The sequence below is a fragment of the Acomys russatus genome, chromosome 4 (assembly GCF_903995435.1).
Source record: "Acomys russatus chromosome 4, mAcoRus1.1, whole genome shotgun sequence".
In the NCBI taxonomy this organism is placed as follows: domain Eukaryota; kingdom Metazoa; phylum Chordata; class Mammalia; order Rodentia; family Muridae; genus Acomys; species Acomys russatus.
Genome location: NC_067140.1, coordinates 49,019,399 through 49,041,146, shown reverse-complemented (window position 1 = coordinate 49,041,146; position 21,748 = coordinate 49,019,399). Strand labels below are relative to the sequence as shown.

Below are 21,748 nucleotides of genomic sequence, written 5' to 3'. Positions count from 1 at the left end.
GCCAAGATGGAGAGGTCTCCAAATCTTGACTATTCTCTTTATATTCAGACTTTGCTGGAGAAAGCTGTGGGACATCAAATAAGTCTTCATCCTTGTTCTGAGATACTATTTCACACTAAACTCTGTAATTTAGGTCTTTCAGTCTAATAAGTGAATACATACATATTCACACACAGAGACACACATATGTAATTATGTGTGTGTGTGCATGTAGAGGGGCCTGAAAAGATGACTCAGTGGTTGTAGAGGATGCCAGTTAGTTCCCAGCACCCACACTAGGTGGCTCACAAGCTCAGAACTCCAGGTCCAGTAAATCATATATCCTCTTCTGGCCTCCTCAGGCATGACACTCATGTGCACGTGCACGCACGCGCGCGCGCGCACACACACACACACACACACACACACACACACACACACAATTAAAACTAAAACTAAGATATTTTAAAATTGCAAAATACATATTAACTTAATTATCCACTTGGTCACTTTTAGTGCACACATTAGTGGCTTTAGGTTTATTCTTATTACAGCCCCTGCCACCTTTCATCCTCTCACACTAAAATCCTATATTCATGCAATACACTCAACTTCCCCTCCTCCTAGACCCTGGTGTGCCCTGATACTTACCACTCTATAGGTTCTTCTTTCTTCCACCCCTTCAACCCCCTAACACTAGATAAGAGAGAAAAAATGGATAGAGAGGAAAGGAAATAAATCCCTGAGTAAAAAAGGGGCAACCTTAACATTAGACTACTTCCTTCTGATAAGGGGCACCAAGTTCCTTGGGACAAGTTTGCTCTTTACTGTCAGGAGATCTCATTTATTTTTTTTTTTTTTCCTCTTGTTTTTCTTTGCACATGACTACTTGACAAACCATAAACAACAGCAACTCAGCATACCTCTCAGGACCCTGGAGTCCCCAGAATTCCAAATGTCACACAATTGCCCAAACTATCTGCAGCTGGCAAAATCGCACCCTCACCCGAGCACGAGGCAAATCATACTCAGCTGCTGTGAAGCAGCCCCATATCTCATACCTGGGATTACAATGAAAACTTCCACTTTTGTGTTTTTCAAGAAGCCAAAATTCCAAAAATCTCACTACACTTTAGTGACCACCATTCTCTCTCCCATCTCTGTGAATTTCTCTCACTATTCATATGGGTGCAGTGACACAATACATGTCCCTTTGTAACTAGCTTATTTCACTTAGCAAAATATCCTCTGGGCTGCACATGTTGGAATATCCTCCATTTGAAAGGTCGAGTAGAGCTCCATTGTACATTTATATCATACTTTGTTTATACACGTCTCTGTGGTAATCACGTGGCTTCCACCTCCTCCATACTGTGTACAAACTGGTATTTGTTTGTTTGTTCGTTCGTTGGTTGGTTGGTTTTGGTTTTTCAAAATAAGGTTTCTCTGTATAGTCCTCACTGTCTTAAAACACACTCAGTAGACCAAGCTGGCCTCAAACTCAGAGATCTACCTGCCTCTGCCTGTTTTTTTATTTTGTTTTGTTTTCTGTTTTCTGTTTTGTTGTACAGGTTTCTCTGTGCTTTTGTATTCCAGGCTGTCCTGAAACTCAGAGAGATCCACCTGCCTCTGCCTCCCTGAGTGCTGGGATTTAAGGAGGCACCAACCACACCCACCCTGTTGTTTCAAAACAACAAATGATGCAGTTAATGGCAAAGCTACAGCAAGTGCTGAGCTTGTCCACACAGACAGCTGTGAGAGAAAGTAAAGCAATAACCAAGGTCACAGTAACAGGCCCAGAGAAACAAAACTAAAGGTGGCAAACATAGAAACACAAATTCTATGGAATTCTGAGGCTGCTTCAGAGAACAGTGGCAGTGTTCTGGGCACATCCGACACTTGCCACAGCAGTCTTCACAGCTCTCAGCTGCCTGCCTAGGTCGTTCTCTCAAACTCTGATCCTAAACACTAGTTTTTTGCTTGGTTTAGGAGCAGTCATTCTTGAGTTTGCTGGAGGGCTGGTTACTAGGCTGCCCAAGTTCTAGCAGACACTTCGTGCCTACTATGTAAAGAGATTAAGTACCTTAAACAGGAAATAGGCTGGCAGGTCAGAGGGAAAAAACAAAAGTAAAATTTTTGTGTGGGAGAAATAAAATCAATCACAAAATATAAGCACTCCCATGTGAACAAACCACTTGGGTATCCACACGTAACGAAGTGACGTCACACTGTTGACACACTCATGGTAACATTTACCTAAAGGTACAACCTGTGGCAACAAAGGTGACATTCCCTGCCTGTGGGACTACTGCATCATTCTGTGGCATCGGCCACTAGTTTATCATCAGAAATAAAAGGATTTCGTTAGATACTACAAGCTATATTCCTTCCCACCCCATCGACCTACCAGTTAAAACCATCCAAATATGTTTTCTAATATTGAAAATCAAGATAATTTTAAATACTAAAAGCATAATCTATAAGGCACATATAATTATAAACAAGTGCATTTATCTAGAATATTTTAAGCATTAAAACCATTTGTTTATTAGTCTGCAAAGTGCTGGCTGCTAAAGTGCACCTGTCTGGGGAACACCCTGATGTCTGCGTAAGGCCTATGTTCCTATCATTTCTCTGAAATCTGCTAATGAAGAGGTAGAGAAAGTGCCAAAAACCAGATGAGGTGGGAAGCTGAGAGATAGCTGTGAATTTTGCCAAACATCTAATGAGATTTCTGTTCAGAAATTGATAGCAGGGAAGAAAGAAAATGAAAAGCAAGGCAAGCACATTATCGCATGCCCAGTATTACAAGCACTATGCTTGGCCCTGGTGACAGAGGCAGGCAGTGGGCAGAGGAGACGGACCGGAAGGCAGTTTGCATAGGGGTTCATGTACATCTAAACACCCCGCTAAGAGATGCTACACAGGTCCTTTCGCTTTCCTTCCGAACACTGGTGGAAATGTCTGTCATAGGACTCCAAACGTGATGAGGATAGAGAACACATCTCATGAAATGCCCAACTCACACAAGTAGGCACCCATTATGGCAAGATGTGACTTAAGTAATGAGACATGCTGCTGAGGAAAGAGTACCAGAAACTCCAACTGGGCTAAGGGACATGGTTCTACAGGGACAGGTCTGGAAAGAAGCTCAGCTTCACCTGCCAGTAAAGGCAGATGGAATGAGGAAAAGGGAGACACCAGCTCCACTGCCACTGCTCAATGGATATTTATTCAACTCTCCATTCCCCCATTTGTCTATATATTTTTTATGTTTTATTTATTTTTAAATTTTTTTCTTTTTTACATATACATTTATATTATTACACATATATACAATAAACTACCTAAAGCAAGAAGAATCACAAAACAATCAGAAATTATATAAATGTTACATTCATAGCATTTTGGCTATTTGTATTTGGCAGCCTTGAAGAAAACATCTTTCCTATCTTGGTGCATCTAAAATTCTGAATGTAAATCAATATCTATCATATCTCATCTTTATCAATTTAAAACATTTATCTAGACTTAAAAACATCTTAACCCCTAAACAACTAAGCTTAATTGTAAAGTTAAACCACCTAGCCTTCAACCCCATCAGAGACTTGAGAAGGAATAAAATTAATTACCTTGAGTACACAGGTAATGCAGATTAGCAGCTTCCCAGATGAGAAGATGGCAGGGACAGTTTGCTGCCTGAACAGTCAGTCACCCAAAACTCTCTATAACCCTGGAGCATCACCTTCAGCTGTCTGGCCCAATATATCTGGCAGACATATTTGTGAGCAGGAACTATTGAGGACTTGACTTACCCTGTCTTGGCAGAGGTTGGCCGTCGACTCTGCCTGCATCCAACCTTGCCCATTTTTAGGCAGAATTCTGTCTGTGGTAGAAATGAGGACATTTTGCCAGGCCAACAGAGTAAGAGGATCCTGGAAGTTCTCCACATACTTTTAAATGTTACAAATAACATCTTAGGAAATATGAAGATAGCAAATACTCTGTTAAGAACTTTCAGTTCCTTGCAAGAAAAGCAACATCAATCAGTGAATCACCGTGATTTCTTCTTAGGTTGAGAAGAAGCCCAAAGCAGCAGACAGCTCCTAAAGCTAAGGCACAGAAAATGCAGTGCACTGTTCTCTTAGATCTAGTTATAAAAACTACATTGAGTAAGGTACTGGGGCGATGGCTCGGTGGTTAAGAACATTTGCTGCACAACTATGAAGAAGTATGGGTTCAAATCCCCAAGCCCATGTTACAAGATGGGCCTGGGCCTGTGCCCAGCCTGTGCCCCAGCACTGTGAAGTTGGGTAAAGACACCAGACTCACCTGGGCTTTGCTGGCTGATGGGCTACCTGGAAAACACAAGCTCCCACTGAGGGAAGAAGGAAGTGATATGTTTGAATTAATTTTAAAAACCCACAAGCTCATGTCAAAGAAAGGCCCTGCTTCAACGGAGTAAGTGACAGAAGACACGGATGCCCTGCTCTGGCAGTGCACACCTTCACACAGAAGTGAGCACACAACAGAGTGAGAGAGAGAGACAGACGGGGAGATGGAGGTGAGACAGAGAGAGAGATAGGGAGATGGGGGGGAGACAGAGACAGAGATGGAGACAGAGACAGAGAGTTAGAGACAGAGACATGACAAATTAAGCACTTTCTTTCCTCTTTGAAAAGTAAATGTCCTTTATTCTTTGCAGGGCAAACGCTAGCCATCCCTTTACTTTCCTTTTCACTGTTACTAACAAAACCACTCTTGTGACAGTGCCACCTTGGGGATCAAGCAAAGTGCACAGTTAAAATCCATCCTGCGGAGCTGAGCAGTAGCACTGCTGAGGCAGCAGACAAAGGCCAGGTGGACATCTTCTGAAACAGAAGATATTTACACTGAAAAAAAAAAAAATCAACAAAATCACCAGTTACTCCCATCTGTGTTTAGCTTTAAGTTTCCTTCTCTTTTTGATTGACTCTTTTTATTGTTGTTGTTTTGGGATTTGGTCGGTTGGTTGGTTGGTTGGTTGGTTGGTTGGTTTTTTCAAGAAAGAATTTCTCTGTGTAGTCCTTGCTATGCTGGAACTCACTCTGTAGGCCAGGCTGATCTCAAGCTCAGAGATCCCCCTCCCCCTACATTCCACATTCTGGGACTAAAGGCATATGCATGTGCTGCCGCCACAGCCACTACTGATCTGATGAGATACCTTAGAAGAATAAATACTTGTTTCTTTCAAAATGACTTCCTGAAATAATATAATACCCAGAAAATTAATAAATATCCTACTCAATCAGTACAACAAGACCCAAATCAAGGATTCTTTGTTCAAAAAGATAAATGACATTTTAAATGTAATGAACTCCTTACAAGAGCATTTATGAATTTCTGGGTCATAAGATGCTAACATAAGAGGAAAGGAGGGTATTATAGAGGAAGAGAGAGAAAGAGGGTTAAATAACACCAAGGATGTTGAAAAGCTATAGGGAAACCATTTTATATTCACTTAAAAATTCATATATACTTATGAGTATATGTGTATAAATACATATATGCACATATAGCTCATTTTATACATGTATGCATATATACACAGCATGTATATAAGTACAAATAAAGTTAAGCCATGTGAAGTATTAATGTTCCTCGCAAGAGCCATAACTATCTAACAAAACCCCCAGTACCAGGCATGAGAAACTTCCCTTCGAGTTGTTAGCCATGGGAGTCCAAGAGACTCCCAAAATAATATAGGCTAGTGATGCTGTCCTTGACTGCATCCCAGAACTTGAACGTAAGGCCTCGCTGCTGAAGACATCACTCATTTTGGACACAGGACCTGGAGGAATTGAGCTAGAACTGACCTGGAAGTCCCCTCCCTGAGGACTAGATCTCATACTATCCAAAGGTCTTATTTAGGACTGTCTCGGGAGAAAAAAAAAAAAAAAACCTAGCAATGGTCCTACCCAGCTGTAGAAGTGTGGCCCAGAATAATGATCACCCTGCCGAGATATTCCCAGTGTTGCAACAGTGGCATATTTTATCCTGAGGTGGATAAAATATGCCAGTTAGACTTAAAGCATGCTTAATAAGAGGGAATTCATGCCTGGTATTGTAAATCTTGCCAACTGTTCATGGCTGGTGAGGTCATGGGCCCTAGAAGAGAACCTACTACTGCCACTTTGCTAAACCAGGGCAGTTTCTATCTGCATTCTAAAAGCTCATCCTTACACTCACAGATAAGTGCAACTCCCACCCCTCAGCAAAGAGGCTTCTTTCTGCCACAGTAGAGGAGTGCCTAACCCCAATTGTTACATCTACAGTGAAACCCCTACACATAAGGCCCAGGGCACATCACAGAAGAGTGAGCGTAAAGATTGTAAGAACAAAAGCACATCTGCTATCAGATTGTGTCTTCTGTATGACAGAGAAGCTGCAGCCATGAAATCTTGACAATATAGTCACCTGAGAAGAGATGCATAATGACAACACCAGTTGACACATGAGTGGAGATCGGGGAATCTCACAAGGCCTCCCACTTTAACAAAAAACTACAGGCAATAATGGCTGCCAAGAGAGGGAAAATCAGTCTTCTCCAGAGAGGAGCCTCCTAATCAGTTATGTAATTCCAAGTGGTCAACCTTAAACACATACAAGCAACACTAAATAGACTCCGCAGAGTATGAGAGAGAGAGAGAGAGAAAGAGAGAGAGAGAGAGAGAGAGAGAAGAGGAGAGGAGAGGAGAGGAGAGGAGAGAAGAGAAGAGAAGAGAAGAGAAGAGAAGAGAAGAGAAGAGAAGTGAAGAGAAGAGAAGAGAAGAGAAGAGAAGTGAAGTGAAGAGAAGAGAAGTGAAGAGAAGAGGGAGGGGGGACAAAAAGAAGTCATTAATTTGAGAGGAAGTGTGGGGACATAGTAGAAGCTTCAGGTAGAAGAGGGATAATTTGAATACAGTAGGAAATTCTCAAAAAAAAAAAAAAACTTTTAAGTTAACAGGACATAAAAGATGGCTCAGAGGTTAAGAGCAACTCTCTGTTCTTCCAGAGGTCCTGAGTTCAATTCCCAGCAACCACATGGTGGCTCACAACCATCTATAATGAGATCTAGTGCCCTCTTCTGGTGTGCAGGCACATATGTGGGCCAAATACTATATAAATAATAAAAAGTCTTTTTCTTTAAAGGCTAAACAATGGCTAATAACAAAGCTCTAAAAAAACATTTATTTTCAAAAGTCATTATCATAACTAGGTGGCAACATAGAAACACAGAAACCTCACTTATTACACATTGCACACGAACCAGAACAGCAGTCAGGAACCAACATATTCTGTGCTTCTCAGAAGTGGACAACCAGCTGGTGGCATACCTGTTCCTCTGTGTCTGAGTCACAGACACAGTGAGAGGAAGTCACTGTGTACAAAAACATTCAGAGACAGTCAGACAGAGTGGAGAAGAGCTGAAATGTAAGCTGCTACATCAATGATGAATCTTCTAGTGTCTGGATTTAATTAAGGCGGTAGTGAGAGGCAAAGAAGACCTGTGCCACTGACAATCTCTGCATATGTAAATTATCTGTGTATCTCCGGAAACAGAAGGGGGTGAGGTAACCAATGTGGTTAAAGTGTGTTTGATAATGCATTAATTCTGTGACCTTAGTAAAGTTAACTAATCTCTTTCCCATCTGAAAATTAGGATTTAATATTATCAACTTCATAGGTCCATCTATCCTTTAACAAGAGTAATGTGCATTCAGTTCTCCTCACAGGTTTTTACCGTATTTACCACTGCAAGGACAGAGAACCACCATGAAAGGCATTTCACTATGGTAATATTCGCTTAATATTAGACTATTAGTTCAGGAGTGATGGTTAGTGCAATGAGATTTATATATAAAAAATTTACACATGAAGAATCATACAAAAAAGAGGCAAAATAATCACAATTCTATAAAATATTCATAGAAAAATATAAACACAAAAATCTAAGTGAGATATTCACGGTATCTGTACTGTTAAGGACGCATTTAGGAAAAAGACAAAGGTATTATATTACCACACACACAGCTTTCCATTAGTATGGGTAATTCCCAAAATTAACCTGTAAGCCCCACCTGCCCAGAAACCAGGTAACTTCCTGGGATGCTGGGAATTGTAGTTCTTGAAAATAACAAAGCCTCATGGAAAAGTTAGGTGGCCTATAGCTTTGTACTCATAAGCACCTGCAACAGGTGGCTTGGGGCCATTCTCAGGTAGGAAATTCTGGGGAATGGTCCTGATCACAGTTCATGGTATTTAATAAAGCTTGCTTTAAATTTGGCCCAAAATGATGTAGTTAATCACAGGATTAACACATGCTTATGTGAGCTGAAGTTCTGTCCATTTCTAAAGTTCACCTGTTCTATTAATCTTGGCTCTGGTGTGTTTTCTTTTAGGGAAGGGCTTACCTTTCAGGGCTATAGAAAAATATCAATAATTAAAACCTGGTGTCATATAACCCTCAGGTGCATATATACTCATAGCATTGGCAAAAAAAAAAAAAAAAGAAAAAAGAAAAAGAAAAAAGAAAAAGAAAAGAAAGAAAGAAAGAAAGAAGAAAAAAGGTACAACAAAATGCCCGGTTTTCATAGACCAATGACTAAAATCCACTTCTGAATTGAACCTTATCAATATTCCTTAGTAAAAATTAACCCAACACTTACAGACTGGAGGCATCGTTTTGAGATTATCAAGAGAAAAGCATGGCAGAGGAAAACACAAAAGCACAGCACGCGGAGGCACTGGCTCGACACAGTAGGCACACCTCCACTTGGAGGCTGAAGCACTTGGAAGCTGGTGGAGGTAAGAGGGAACGTGAGTGCATGCTGGTTCCCAATAATAGCACTTCTCCAATAATCAAGACCGAAGCCATTGTGTTAGTAAAGACTGTAACAGACACAGTCAAAACACCATTAATTGGGGACTGAAGAGCACATTAGGGGACATACAGGATTTTTGAGCAGATTTATATCCTAATTATGTTTTGTTTTATCTAATTATCTTGCAATACTTCCTAGTGTCGTGGTGAAGGTGATCCTGAGTGGCTGCTCTTCCACCCTGGCTGAGACCTACTGCAGATGCATCTCTGAGGTTTGCATGTCTACTGTAAAACTGAAAATCAGTCCTCTGAGTCATAACAAAAAGATTTTTTTAAAAAAGGTTTCATGGATGTCTCTCCCAGAGGCAGGAAGAAGGCAAGAAGGTCCTCTCTTCGGCTGCTGCACATCATTCTAGAAGACATAAAAACATGTGCATCCCTTGTGGGGTACGGACACAGCATGAAAACTCTTGTCTGTGGAAGCAGGGGATAAAATGGTTGTGCAGGTGCACAGGTAAGAATCCTCTTCTCATCTCCTCAAAAGGCAACTGGTGACTGAAGCAAAATGGCACTGGACAATGGGTTCACCGTGGAGAAGCTAGTGATGGCTGGTGGGAGGGGCACAAAGAAAAATTACACTGATGCAAAGTGCTTACACTGATGCAAAGTGCTTACACTGAAGTGGGGGAAGGTGGACCACACAGAAGGTGCCATGTGCCTGTAAAGCAATTAATTCCCCCACATCATTCTACAGCTGGTTCCTTATAAAGTTCGAATGCAGAAATAAACATGTGAGAATGGGTAGGAACACAATGAAAACAAAGAGATGCAAGAAATATCAAACCATATCAAAAAGCCTCTGATTAAAACGTATAGAACATGTATACTCTGAGATGCCAATAAAAAAAAAATCCAGAAACAGATCCCCAGCAACAGGTAATAAAGCTGTGTCTCAAGTTACTAAGGCAACGATGGTCTTTTCAACAAACAATTGGTATAACAGGGTAGCAAACAGGGGAAAAAATAATATTATGTCCATTCTTTGCACTATATGGAAAAAAACTCTGAATGCATTCAAAATTCCAATTTAAAATGTAAAATTCAATAATGCTTAAAGAAAATATAAGTAATTTCTTTATTTTTTCATTTTATTTTTTCTATGATGTGTGCTGTTTTGGGTTTTATTCTATTTTGTTTTTTTGTAAATTCCCTGTAAGATGAGTTTTGGGGCCAGCTTTTGAACTATGAGGAAGAATCCAGACATACAAGCCAGGCACAGTGGTATATGCCTGTAGAAGGAGCTGAGGTAAGAATAATGAGAATTCAAGGCCAGCCTGGACTACACAAATGAATCTTGTGGTTTAGTTGTTATTTGTTTGTTTGTTTTTAAAGACATTTAAATATATTAAATTTGACCACAGTTTAAAAAGAAAAACATTATTATATATGCAATGTCAAAAATCAAATTGGTAGAAAATTCTAAAATATACAGAGATTGGGGCAAATTGTACTAGAATTCCATGACAGAATCCCATTTCTGGGGGGAGGGGAGTGGGTGGACATCTAACCAAGTCGGATTTTATCATTTAACTGAGAACCACATAGAAAAAGTACTGGTGAAAGCAAGGAAGGGATTTTCAGTCAGCCTGGCTTTCCCAGGAAGTCAGGAAGCCCTGTCCTCAGCCCTCTCATCCAGAGTACTGACATGAGCTTCAGGTTTAAGGAGGGGAAGCAACAAAGGCAGAGGGCAGGAAGGCAGTATGCAGAAGTAAGCACTCCTGGTCATTCTGTGATCTGGGAGATAGTGGGAGCAGTGCACACTGTCCTGAGACATTTATCCATCAGACCCTTTGTTCTGGAATCCCACCAGCAGCGAATGACTCAGAGCAAAGGAAGCTGACCCGCAACACAGGCAGACACCAGGCTTTTCTCTTTTGTTTCCCAAGTGAAGAGTCAGTGCTATGACCAAAAGCAGACTCAGAGTCCTTGCTCCACTAATAGTTCTATCATGAAAAGAAATATTAGCAAACAAATATGAAAAGACAATTCCCAAAGTCTTAAAATGGCCCTTAAATTTTGAAAAGATGTTCAAATTGGCTAATATTATCAGAAACAAAAATCTGATCTGTAATGAGATGCCTACCACTGTCTGGCAACGTTGATAGAAACTGGCTAATAGACTTGTTGGCACAGTAATGGAGAAGCAGGTGCTTTTAACTTATTCTGCTAGAAATTCTGAACAGGATAAGCCTGTGAAGGAAAACTGACAAGATCCTGAAAAATAGAATGTTTCGTAGAGAACTTCACTAATATGAAAATCCATGTGCACATCATTATTTACTCAATGCCACTTATAATAATAATTTTTAAAAAGTGCAAGAATGGCCAACACGTTTCTTTCTGAGCTGATAACGCTCCTGCAAACACAGTGCACATTCCTAATACTAGCCAGACATTCTGCAAGCAATGTGGCAAGCACCAGCCCCACAAAGTGACATGTAGAAGAAGGGCAAGGATTCCTTATATGCCCAGGGAAAGCGGTGTTATGACAGGAAACAGAGTGGCTGTGGTGGGCAGACTAAGCCTATTTTCCCCAAAAAGACTAAAACTACAAAGAAGATTGTGCTGAGACTGGAGTGTGTTGAGCCCAACTGCAGATCTAAGAGGATGCTGGCTATTAAGAGATGCAGGCATTTTGAACTGGGAGGCGATAAGAAGAGAAAGGGCCAAGTGATCCAGTTCTAAGGCGATGTTGTTATGAAGACAATAAATCATGAGCTTTGTTTCACCTCAAAGAAACAGAAGGTCGCCTGGGTGAACTAGATGTGTATAGCATACACATAGTGGAGTACTATGCCACCATAGCAAAGAGCGAAGATCTTCAGAAACCATAATGAAATCGCTCCTACAAAGTACAGCTGCATGCACAAAGGGTACAAAGTTAAGGCTGGTGAGATGGCCCAGTGGTTAGAAGTGCTTGATGCTCTAAAGACCCAAGTTCAGTTCCTAGTCCTCTATCAGACAGCTCACAATACCCTCTACCTCCAGCGCCAAGGAACCCAATACCCTCTCCTGGCCTGTGTGGACACTCACACTCATATGACATACTCACACATACATACATATATAAAAATAAATCCCTAAAAAAATAAAGTAAGCCAGGCAGTAGTGGTGCATGCCTTTAATCCCAGCACTTGGGAAGCACAAGCAGGTTTGAAGCTGTGAGTTTGAAGCCAGTCTGGTCTACAAGGTGAATTCCAGGACAGCCAAGGCTACTCAGAGAAACCCTGTCTTGAAAACAAACAATAAATAAATAAATAAAATAAAAATAGGGAAAGTGGAAAAGGAGTGCATGTATCTTTAAAGTTTTATTGAGACAACACATAGCAGACACAACTAAGCGCTCAATTAAAAATTTCTTGGGATCTTTAAAGCTCTGAAATCATGCTTAGAATTGTTGAACATTTTCATTGGTCCAGAGAAAAGCCCAGTACCAGTCACTCCTTATCTATATCCTGTTGGAGGTTAGTCTGATGTATTTTGATGCTAATTACTGCATGTTGTCTCTGTGTCCCACCTGTACCTGGCCTAAGAGCCTAAACTGGTTGAACAATAAAAGGTCATCACACCTGGGCAGGACAAATGGCATAGGTGTGGCTAAGGTTCCAGGGCTTGGGGAGAGAATCTTGGGAGGAGGAGAGACGGGAGGGAAGGAGAAAAGAAGAAGCCTGTGCCATGGGTTAGGTGGAGGAGAAGCACATGGCCTGTCGTGGATGGAGATTTGGCCTAGATTATGATAATTAGCAAGTATTTGGGATTATGGATGAGAGGTAGCTTGATAGAGATGATTAGAAGCAGATGGCATGGGATTGGGGCAGGTATGGAATATGGAATACCTGCCCCACTACGGGAAGTAGTTTAGGGAATTAATATCTGCCCTGTCCCAGGTTAACTAGGGCTATTTTAAAATGTAACAGGTGTCTGCGTCTTGGTTGATTGCTAGCAGGTTAATAATACTGCTGTAATAATAATTTAGGCCTAATAATAAACATTACTAGGCCATACTGATAAAAAAAAAAAAAACCCTACAACAATATCCTATGTCCCTAGACCTGGCAATCACGAATTTACTTTCCATCATTCTAATATTTATCTATCATGGACATTTCTCTAGGTCGTGAGAAAGAAGAGTCATATGCACATGAATCTTTACAAAACAAAACCTCAAAAGGTTAAGAAGCGAAGGTGCTGGAGAGATGGCTTAGTGGTTAAGAGCACTTGGGGCTCTTGCAGAGGACCAGAGTTTAGTTCCCAAAACCTACATGATGGCTCACAACCACCTGTAACTCCAGTGCCAGGGGATTTGATGCCTTCTTCTGGCTTCTGTGGACACCACACATATGTGATTCACAGGCATGCATATAACATAAAATAAATAAGCCTCTTTAAAAAATTCTAAAGCCGAGAAGCCAGATAACAGAGGTTAACTAGGACTGGAGGAAAGTAGGGTTGACCCAGAGGAGGCAGCCACTTTGTGGGTGTGTCCTATATATAGTCTTGACTTTTGAAAGCATGTTAGTTTTATACATATAATTAAACAAGCAAGGATGCACTGGAAAGAAAATGCCTGAAAATGATAAGTATCAGGACTTAAAAGGTAGTGCAGTTGGTTAAGCACTTGCCTTACAAACATGAAGACCCTTATCATCCCTGTACTGGGGAAGCAGAGACAGGTGGATCCCTGGAGCTTGGTGGCCAGCAGCCTAGCCTACTTAGTGTGGGGTCCAGGCTGGTGAGAGACCCTGCCTTCAAAATAAAAATAGAAAAAAATTGTGGACCAATCTTAGGAATGACAACCAAGATTTTCCTCTAGCCTCGTATGTACATGCATGATGGGCACATATACCCGTACCCACACATGTACTTGTACACACAAAAACACAAAAAAATCTAAAATTTAAGTCCATTTACTCCTACTCATAAATTGAAGCTGCTAATGTGAGTCTAGCAAGCCGTTTCTAAACCTTGTCTAGTAAATAAATTAGATGATGTAAGCTGAACAGTGCTATAATTTGTCAAAGTGAAAGAGGGTGTTGTAGAAGTTAATGAAGCATGTTGCCTCTTCCGAGTTTTAAGTTACAGTACCATTTTACAATTAGATGTTTTATTCTAAATTATGTGCTTTTGAGTAAAAAGAATTCCTCAATGTGGCCAAAGTTAATCTACCTTTTTAAATGGAGTTGTGCTGCTGACTTCCTCTCCTCCCAATATAATGAATACTCCTTGCCTTTTGTTTTAGGCTTGTAAGAAGATCCTTGCTAGTATTTTGCTTACATTGTATGGAAGAGTTGGGGAATGGAATGACTTGGGATGGGGGCAGTGTTAGGAGCTCCACAAGAAGACTATCAAGGCTGGCTGATCTGGGCCAGGGGGGCCCGCACAAACTGATGCACCAACCAAGGACATTGCAAGATGAAAACTTAGACACATCCCTCCCCCCCCCCCGCACCCCGTTCAGATACAGCCAATGGACAGCTCATTCTCCACATGGGGAAGTAGGGAGAGATTGGGGGACGGCCTCTCACAGGAACTCTGGTGCCTACAATTGCATCACTGCCCCTTGGCAGAGAGGCCCTGTGGGAACACAGAAGAAGGGGATGCAGGCTATCCAGATGAGAGCTGATAGGCTGTGGTCAGATGGTGGGAGAGGAGGACCCCACCTGTCAGAGGTCTAGGGGAGGGGAATAGGGCTGAAGAGGAAGAGAGGCGCTGGTAACAGGAAGATAAGAGATTTAGTAGCACAGTCTCCTTGTGGGTCCCACAATGTAGAGAGTAGGGACTACTTCGGACATGGACTCTGGCCACTAAACTTTGATCACTTCCCCCTTGCAGGGCAGCCTTGCCAGGCTACAGAGGAAGAGGTTACAGGTAGTACAGATGAGACTTGATAGGCTGAGGTCAGATGTTAGGGGAGGAGGGCTCCCCTTTCTGAGGACTAGGGGAGGGAGGGAACAGGGGTGAAGGAGGGAGGGGTAATTGGGAGGAAATGTGAAGAATTTAAACTGCAGAACAAGCAGGTAACTTATATAGCTAATACCACTATATAGCAATAGCTCTGAGACTGGCTGAGACATGAATGTCTAGGCACAGACAATGCTTCTTGTTGGCTACAGAACCCCTATGAATTATTATTGGATGCCATTCTTTGTATGTCATGAATGAAGATTTACAGACGTCTTTTTGTTTTCTGCTCAAAGAGCAAAGAACCAGCCTTAATTGTTCTTTACCTCATTCACACCTTATACATTTATAATTTTAAGACTGTATAATGTTCATGAGAAATTATATGTTCTCAGAAGAAAAGAACCAGACACTAACATTGGATCAGACCTGACAGGATTCATTCCTCTCAGCATGCTGGACACTGACATCCTGCATCTTTCATGTTCCAGCACCAAGTGCTTCAGTTGCTGTTCCTCATAAGAAGACAGCTCCCAGGACACCCTAGCAGAAAGCTTCCAATCCCAACTGGCCCAGCATTTCAGACTGTCCCATACAAGACTCTAACTCAGCCTGGAATTTCTCAATATTTAGAAACTGGACCACAAATGCTATTCCTAGCTTGCTTAACCATTTCCCCAATTTTATTTGGGCCCCTACAAAGGTATTATTCATCCCAAATCAGAAGGAAGAACCCTTAAGAAAATGATGCCCCATTTCCTTCAAGTGGGTCAGGTAAGTTTTTGGTTGCTTTCCTGGGCTATTAGAGGGTTATTTTCAATGTGAGTTGGTTAGAAGTTATTATTGTCTTACTTAGAGAGAAAACAAGTTTGGACTCAGGGATGGTTCTCTTTTCCTTTCTTTCTTTTCTTTCTTTCTTTATTTCTTTCTTAGGTTTGGAGATAGTGGTTGAGAAGAAAGAAGGGGACATATAGAAACATATAGGGATGATGAGACAATTAATGCCTTAATTGTCACTCACAAGGTTATTTTTAATTCACTGGTATAGAATTTTGTGTATAGATGCAAAATAAGTTTAATTTTACATACAGTGGTATAGAATTCAAATGTAAGACTATTCTTCACACACATTATATGTATTTCTACTCTAATATGAGGTATTGTACCCATATAACTCAATTATATATAAAGTTTACTTCTAATACTTTGAAACTGCTATTGCAGGCTGTTTAGGATAAATAAGTTATGCAAGTTAATTGTTAGTTTATCAAATCATGGTCATATCAATTACTAGTCTATTTTATCACAAGAATATACATCTTAGGTACAACAAATATGATTCTATAGAAACATAAGGTAAAATAGATAAGGTCTTCAAAAACCTCCGAGACGTACAGAATATGGCATTTAAAAATGTTTGTTATTATTTAAAAAATTCATTGACAATGAGACAGGTTAACTCTTGACAACACGCAGCCTACCTCGAGGATGATGAGCATCAAAGAATCTCCTTATGGAGATAGTTTCAAATGTGGCAAACAGGCCACTGTGCAAAATGCCCTCATTTCTACCACAGATAGAATTCTGCCTAAAAAAAAGGGTAAGCTTGGATGCAGGCAGAGTTGATAGCCAAACTCTGCCAAGACAGAGTAAGCAAGTCCTCGATAGTTCCTGCTTCACTAATATGTCTGTCAGATATATTGGGCCAGAAGGCTGAAGATGATGCTCCAACGTTATAGAGAGTTTTGGGTGACTGTTTAGGCAGCAAACTTTCTCTGTCATTTTCTCATTTGGGAAGCTGCTAACCTGCACTCCTGGTATACCCATGTAATTAATTTTATTCCTTGTCAAGTCTCTAATGGGGTTGAAGACCAGATAGTTTAGTTTTACAATTAAGTTTAGTTCTTTAGAGGTTAAAATGGCTTTAAGTCTAGATAGATGTTTTATGTTGATAATGATGAGATATGATAGATATTGATTTACATTAAGAATTTTAGATGCACCAAGATAGGAAAGATGTTTTCTTCAAGGCTGTCAAATACAAACAGCCAAAACACTAAGAATGCAACATTTATATAATTTCTGATTGTTTCATGGTTCTTCTTGCTTTAAGTAATATATTATATATATGTGTAATAATATAAATGTACATGTAAAAAATAAAAAATATTTAATAAAAAATAAATAAAAATTTAAAAAGAGTGAATTTTTTTGTTGTTGTTTAGTTTTGTTTTTTTCCCCAGGGACAGGGTTTCTGTTTAGTCTTGGCTGTCATGGACTCACTTTATAGACCAAGCTGGCCTCAAACTCAGAGATCCACCTGCCTCTGCCTCCCAAGTGTTAGGATTAAAGGTGTGCACCACCACTGTTCAGCCAATGTTTGGCTAGAGTTTTTCAAAGAGTCATGATAAGTAAATCAATAAGTGTTATTGTGTTTTAATAAAGCTTTATTTACAAAGGCTGGAAATAGGCCAGATTTGCCCTCCACAACATTGCTTGCCCACCACATTTTAAAGAATCGCCTTTTCACTGTTTGTTGAATCCCAAAAGCATATGGGACCCTCAAGAAATGGGTAAAATCTGGCCATCCTTAAAAAAACAGAAAGGTGTATAGTGATATGTGATAGCATCTGGTAAGCATTACCAATAAACAAGTGGAAAGAAGGGAAGGCAGGGAATACTTCCAAGTCAGAGAAGCCAAGTGCCCAACAGCAGAGTCAGGAGTCCACCTACTGTGCTTGAAAAAGAAGAGGTGCCTGTGGTGAGCAAAGGAAAGAGAAAGTTATGTGCTGGCAGCCATTGCTGCTGTTCATGAATATAGCAGACATGTTGTGCCTTGAAGACAATGTTTGAGTCCAGTACAATCTAACTTCTGGTTGTTCTAATTCTTCTACCCTTTCTTCTGTAATGATCCCTGAGCTTTGGGGAGGGATATAAAAGAGATGTCCCATTTGTCACTGAGTACTCCACTGATACTTGTTCTCTGTACTTTGACCAATTGTGATCTGCATAAACTACCTTCCACTATACAGTTTTAAAAGAACATCTTGTCGTTTTAATTACATACATAATTATTTAATTATGGAATAAATTTTCTACTCATGTCAAAAAAAAAAAAAAAGAAAGAGAAAGAGAAAGGTAGATAAGTTGTTGGAGTCATACTCAGGGGACGGGTATCATGCTAATGATATTTAAGCAGATCTACTCCTACTGGAGCCTGTAGACAATTCTAACTAAATGTAGAAGTTAATGTGTATTAGTACAGTTTGCAAGTATGCATTACATCAGGTTGAGGTCAATAAAGCAGAAACCACACAGTCCTACGAACAGCTAGCCCAGAAGTACTAAATAAATAGTAACAGCTCAGGCTAGAATGTGAAAGAGAGCAGAGGAGAGACTAAAGGTGTGAGACACAGAATGTAAAAACAGTGGGAAGAGAGAGTGTTAAAAATAAAGATACAAAAAAAAAAAATCTTAAAGTAAATATCAAAGTTGGACAAAAGGTCTAAAAGGAACTCAGGATTTGTGAGGCAGTGCAGTTAGAGTTCCAGATCTACATTAAGGGGAGCAAGGTCATTGTCTGGCCTTGGACACCTGAACATGATTCCAAGCAGTGAGTACAGAGAAGCTGTGAGATTTAATACAACTCCCTAGCATGGCGCTGATCAGAAGACATCCATTCAACAATGGACATATTATACAACTGCATTATATGGTGAACATTAGCAAACGCAAATAAATGTCAGAAAAAACAAGTGGAAAGTGAGGCAGGCAGGGAGTACTTCCAAGTCAGAGAAGCCAAGTGCCCAACACCAGAGTCAAGAGGCCACCTGGAGCCAGTCAGCAGTTCGATGACTTCCTCTCAAGATCCCCCAATAAAGGTATTCATATATGCCCACTTATATTAAACCATACCTCAAATTATGTCATTTTAAATGTTCCACTATGCGTGTCTTGTTCTATTTTATTTTATATGTTCAAGAAATTTTTAATGTAATTTAAAGTACTAAAATTTTTCTGAATTAAAAGCATTCAGAACACACTACTGTTTTTCTTCTAGAATATTTCATGTTGTTAGAGACCCATAATTATTAGCATTATTTGAATGAGTTAGAGAATATATAATTGAGAAAATATGGTTCCTGATATGAATTAAACAAAACAAATATGTTACTTCTGTTTTTAGACTATAATGTTTGCAACATAAATTATGACTGTAGGAAAATGTGCTAGAACTCATTCTGCCTTATTTGCAAATATCCTTACATTGTAAAATTTGATTTAAAAACAATTATTCATATCAAAATTAGAAAAGAAATTCACTCCTCATTAAACTCAGTGAAGACTGCTCTTGTCCTGTACATTCCTCGGTGGCACGCCACGACAACTATCAGAAAAGGTCCCACTGTATCTCAAACTGACATGCTTTCCACAAAATCCTAGAGATTCATTCTACCAGTAGATGGAAAAAAGGCCACCTCAAATTTTTCCCATTAAATTCCTCTTCACCAAGAGGAAACCAGGATTGCTCATCTCATTTCAACAGGAGGTAAAATGGGCAATCAAGAGAGAAGCTGTCTGGTTGAAGACAAAGTAAGGACACTTCAATGGGAAAAAAAGAAAAAAAAAAAAGGGAAAATAATGGGATGGCTCACTTAGGGGGAGGGTGTCCTCCTCTTCTATTGAGTGTAAGGAGAAAGCTCTATGGAAATTCAGGCTCTGAGGAGTCTAAGGCACTGCTTTCACCATGGACCTGTGGGTTAGTGGCTGTCAACTGTTCAGGATACTTACAGGTCATCCCTGCACATAAGATGGGTGAGGGCTGGGTGAAATTGAGTATTAAGACTGGAGTGAACGAGGTGCATAATTTAAGAGGCTTATTTATCTGCCAAAGCACCACAGTAAGGTTAATTACATGCTAAGTCTCTTTTTATATTGAGAAGAAGAATTTCAAATCACAGCTAGAAGTCAATCCCAAATTTATTGGAGAGACAACACTTTAATTATATTTTATATACCTTAAAGACAAACTCTCATATCCCTTTTTTAGAGCCTGTTCTAAAATAATCATTCAGAAATCATTTTCCGTGTTTTCTTAAACCATCTCTGTATTACTTAATCTGCTTTCTCTTCATTATTCTTACTCAGTAAATGGTAACATTAGATAATACTCTTTTAGCAAAGCTATGCATGATGTTTTTCCAAGACACCATTTTCACTTATATTATCAGCTTAAACATGGCTTTTCATATGAGGAAGGGAAACAACCCTGCATCATCTGTATGTACCAGGAAAGCATTCTGGCAAAAAACAATGTAAGAGGAAGTGTTTCACAGAATGTAGAAGACACAGCACAACTAAGTCATTTGTCCTGTTGTCTAACCAGTTTGTGCTGTGTTTTCTTAGGAATTCTAATTAGCACTTCTTTCATTTTAGCTTCTTTTCTTGAACTTTTCCCCCCTACTTTCACAGCTTTCCTAAGATGGGAAAGCAAAACATATTCTCACTAAAATATCCCAGAAGGTCATTCTTCAATCTCTTACATCAAATCAAGGGTGGTGGCTTCAGGAAATGAAGGCAGCGGAGTGGCTTCAAGGATGAAGACTGCAGGGCTAAGGCTTAGTCCCAGTTCAACTACTTACGGGTCAAAATGAAACATCTAGATTCTTTGTGCCATGAATTTTAATTTCACATAATAAAAATAATAATGCAAATTTGATGCCTGCCATTATGCTAAAGATTAAACGAAATACTGTGGTTAAATGTTCCTAACACAACCTGGCATCCAGAAAGTGATAAATGTCTGCCACTATTAGCAATAAAAAGTTATTTACTTCAACAAATTCTCCAATGTCAACTATACATATAAGAAAATTACAAGTACTGTTCTGAACCATAATTCAATATGACACTTGGAACTGTTTTTCAAACCTAGAAGGCAAAGCCTGAGTTGAATCAGTTTACACAAAGCCAATGCGAGAAGCTTCAGGGACACTCACTTGCACAGGCCCCTCCAAGGCCTCCTTAGACTCTGGTGTCCATGTGCTCATATGGTTCTGTAGACTTTGTAAAAGTACTATGCTTGGTTACAATCTGTTAAAAGCATCCTTTCCAATGCAACTCCATTCACACTGACTCTGAGTCCTCAGGGTGTTTACTTTGGGTCTTTGGAGGATCTAGCTCAATGGTTCTTCATGTTGTGGTGACCCCAGCCATAAAATTATTCCATTGCAACTTCATAACTGTAATTTTGCTACTGTTATAAATCATAATGTAAATATCTGATATGCAGGATATTTGATATGGATCCCCAAAGGTGTCAGGACCCACAGGTTGCTGCTGATCTAGATAAAGGGAGTTTGAGTTGCAGGCATATTTATGTGGCCTCTATACAGCCAGGCACCATGGTATAAGAAAGGCTTCCAGTAGTATTTCTACTCTCCCTGTGCCTGACACAAAGGTGCCAGGCAGGTAGATGACTGTGTATCCCACCATGCTCAGTGAGAGGTAGGTCAATTGTAGAAAATAATAAAGGTCAAAATTAACCTATACAAACTCTTCCTATCAATTTAGTCCCTCCTCTACTTGGTTGAACTGGAAGTCTCTATTTTTATAAAGGATCAGTAGTAAAGAAAAGTACATAAAGTTCTAAATACGCCACTACAGCAAAGGCATGGACAAATTGCTAGTGTTGTCAATTCAAATACTGCTTCTGAACAGGAAAACATGATAGGTCTGAAATCCAGAGCTCGCACTGTGGAAGAAAGGTGAGAGGTGTTCTTAAATACGCCAATGGAAAGCAGAACCAGCCAAGTGAAAGCTGGAGATTAATCCAAGGCAGGCAGAGCTGTAGCGTCCATAGAGAAGGTGTCACTAGCACAGTCAAAGAGATGAAGAAAATACAGGTAGACCTTCTCTTGAGGTTAATCAACACCAGAAGGCCTAGGGCTGAATGATGGGGAACTG

General features: G+C 40.0%; 1 protein-coding gene and 1 pseudogene across 1 annotated transcript in view; one reads left to right on the top strand and one right to left on the bottom strand.

The window, feature by feature from the left end:
* Aven (apoptosis and caspase activation inhibitor) overlaps positions 1-21,748 on the bottom strand; it is a 121,176-nt gene that overhangs the window by 33,945 nt on the left and 65,483 nt on the right. The gene's annotated exons all lie outside the window — the stretch shown is intronic.
* Positions 8,706-11,595, top strand: LOC127188314 (60S ribosomal protein L36a-like; annotated as a pseudogene).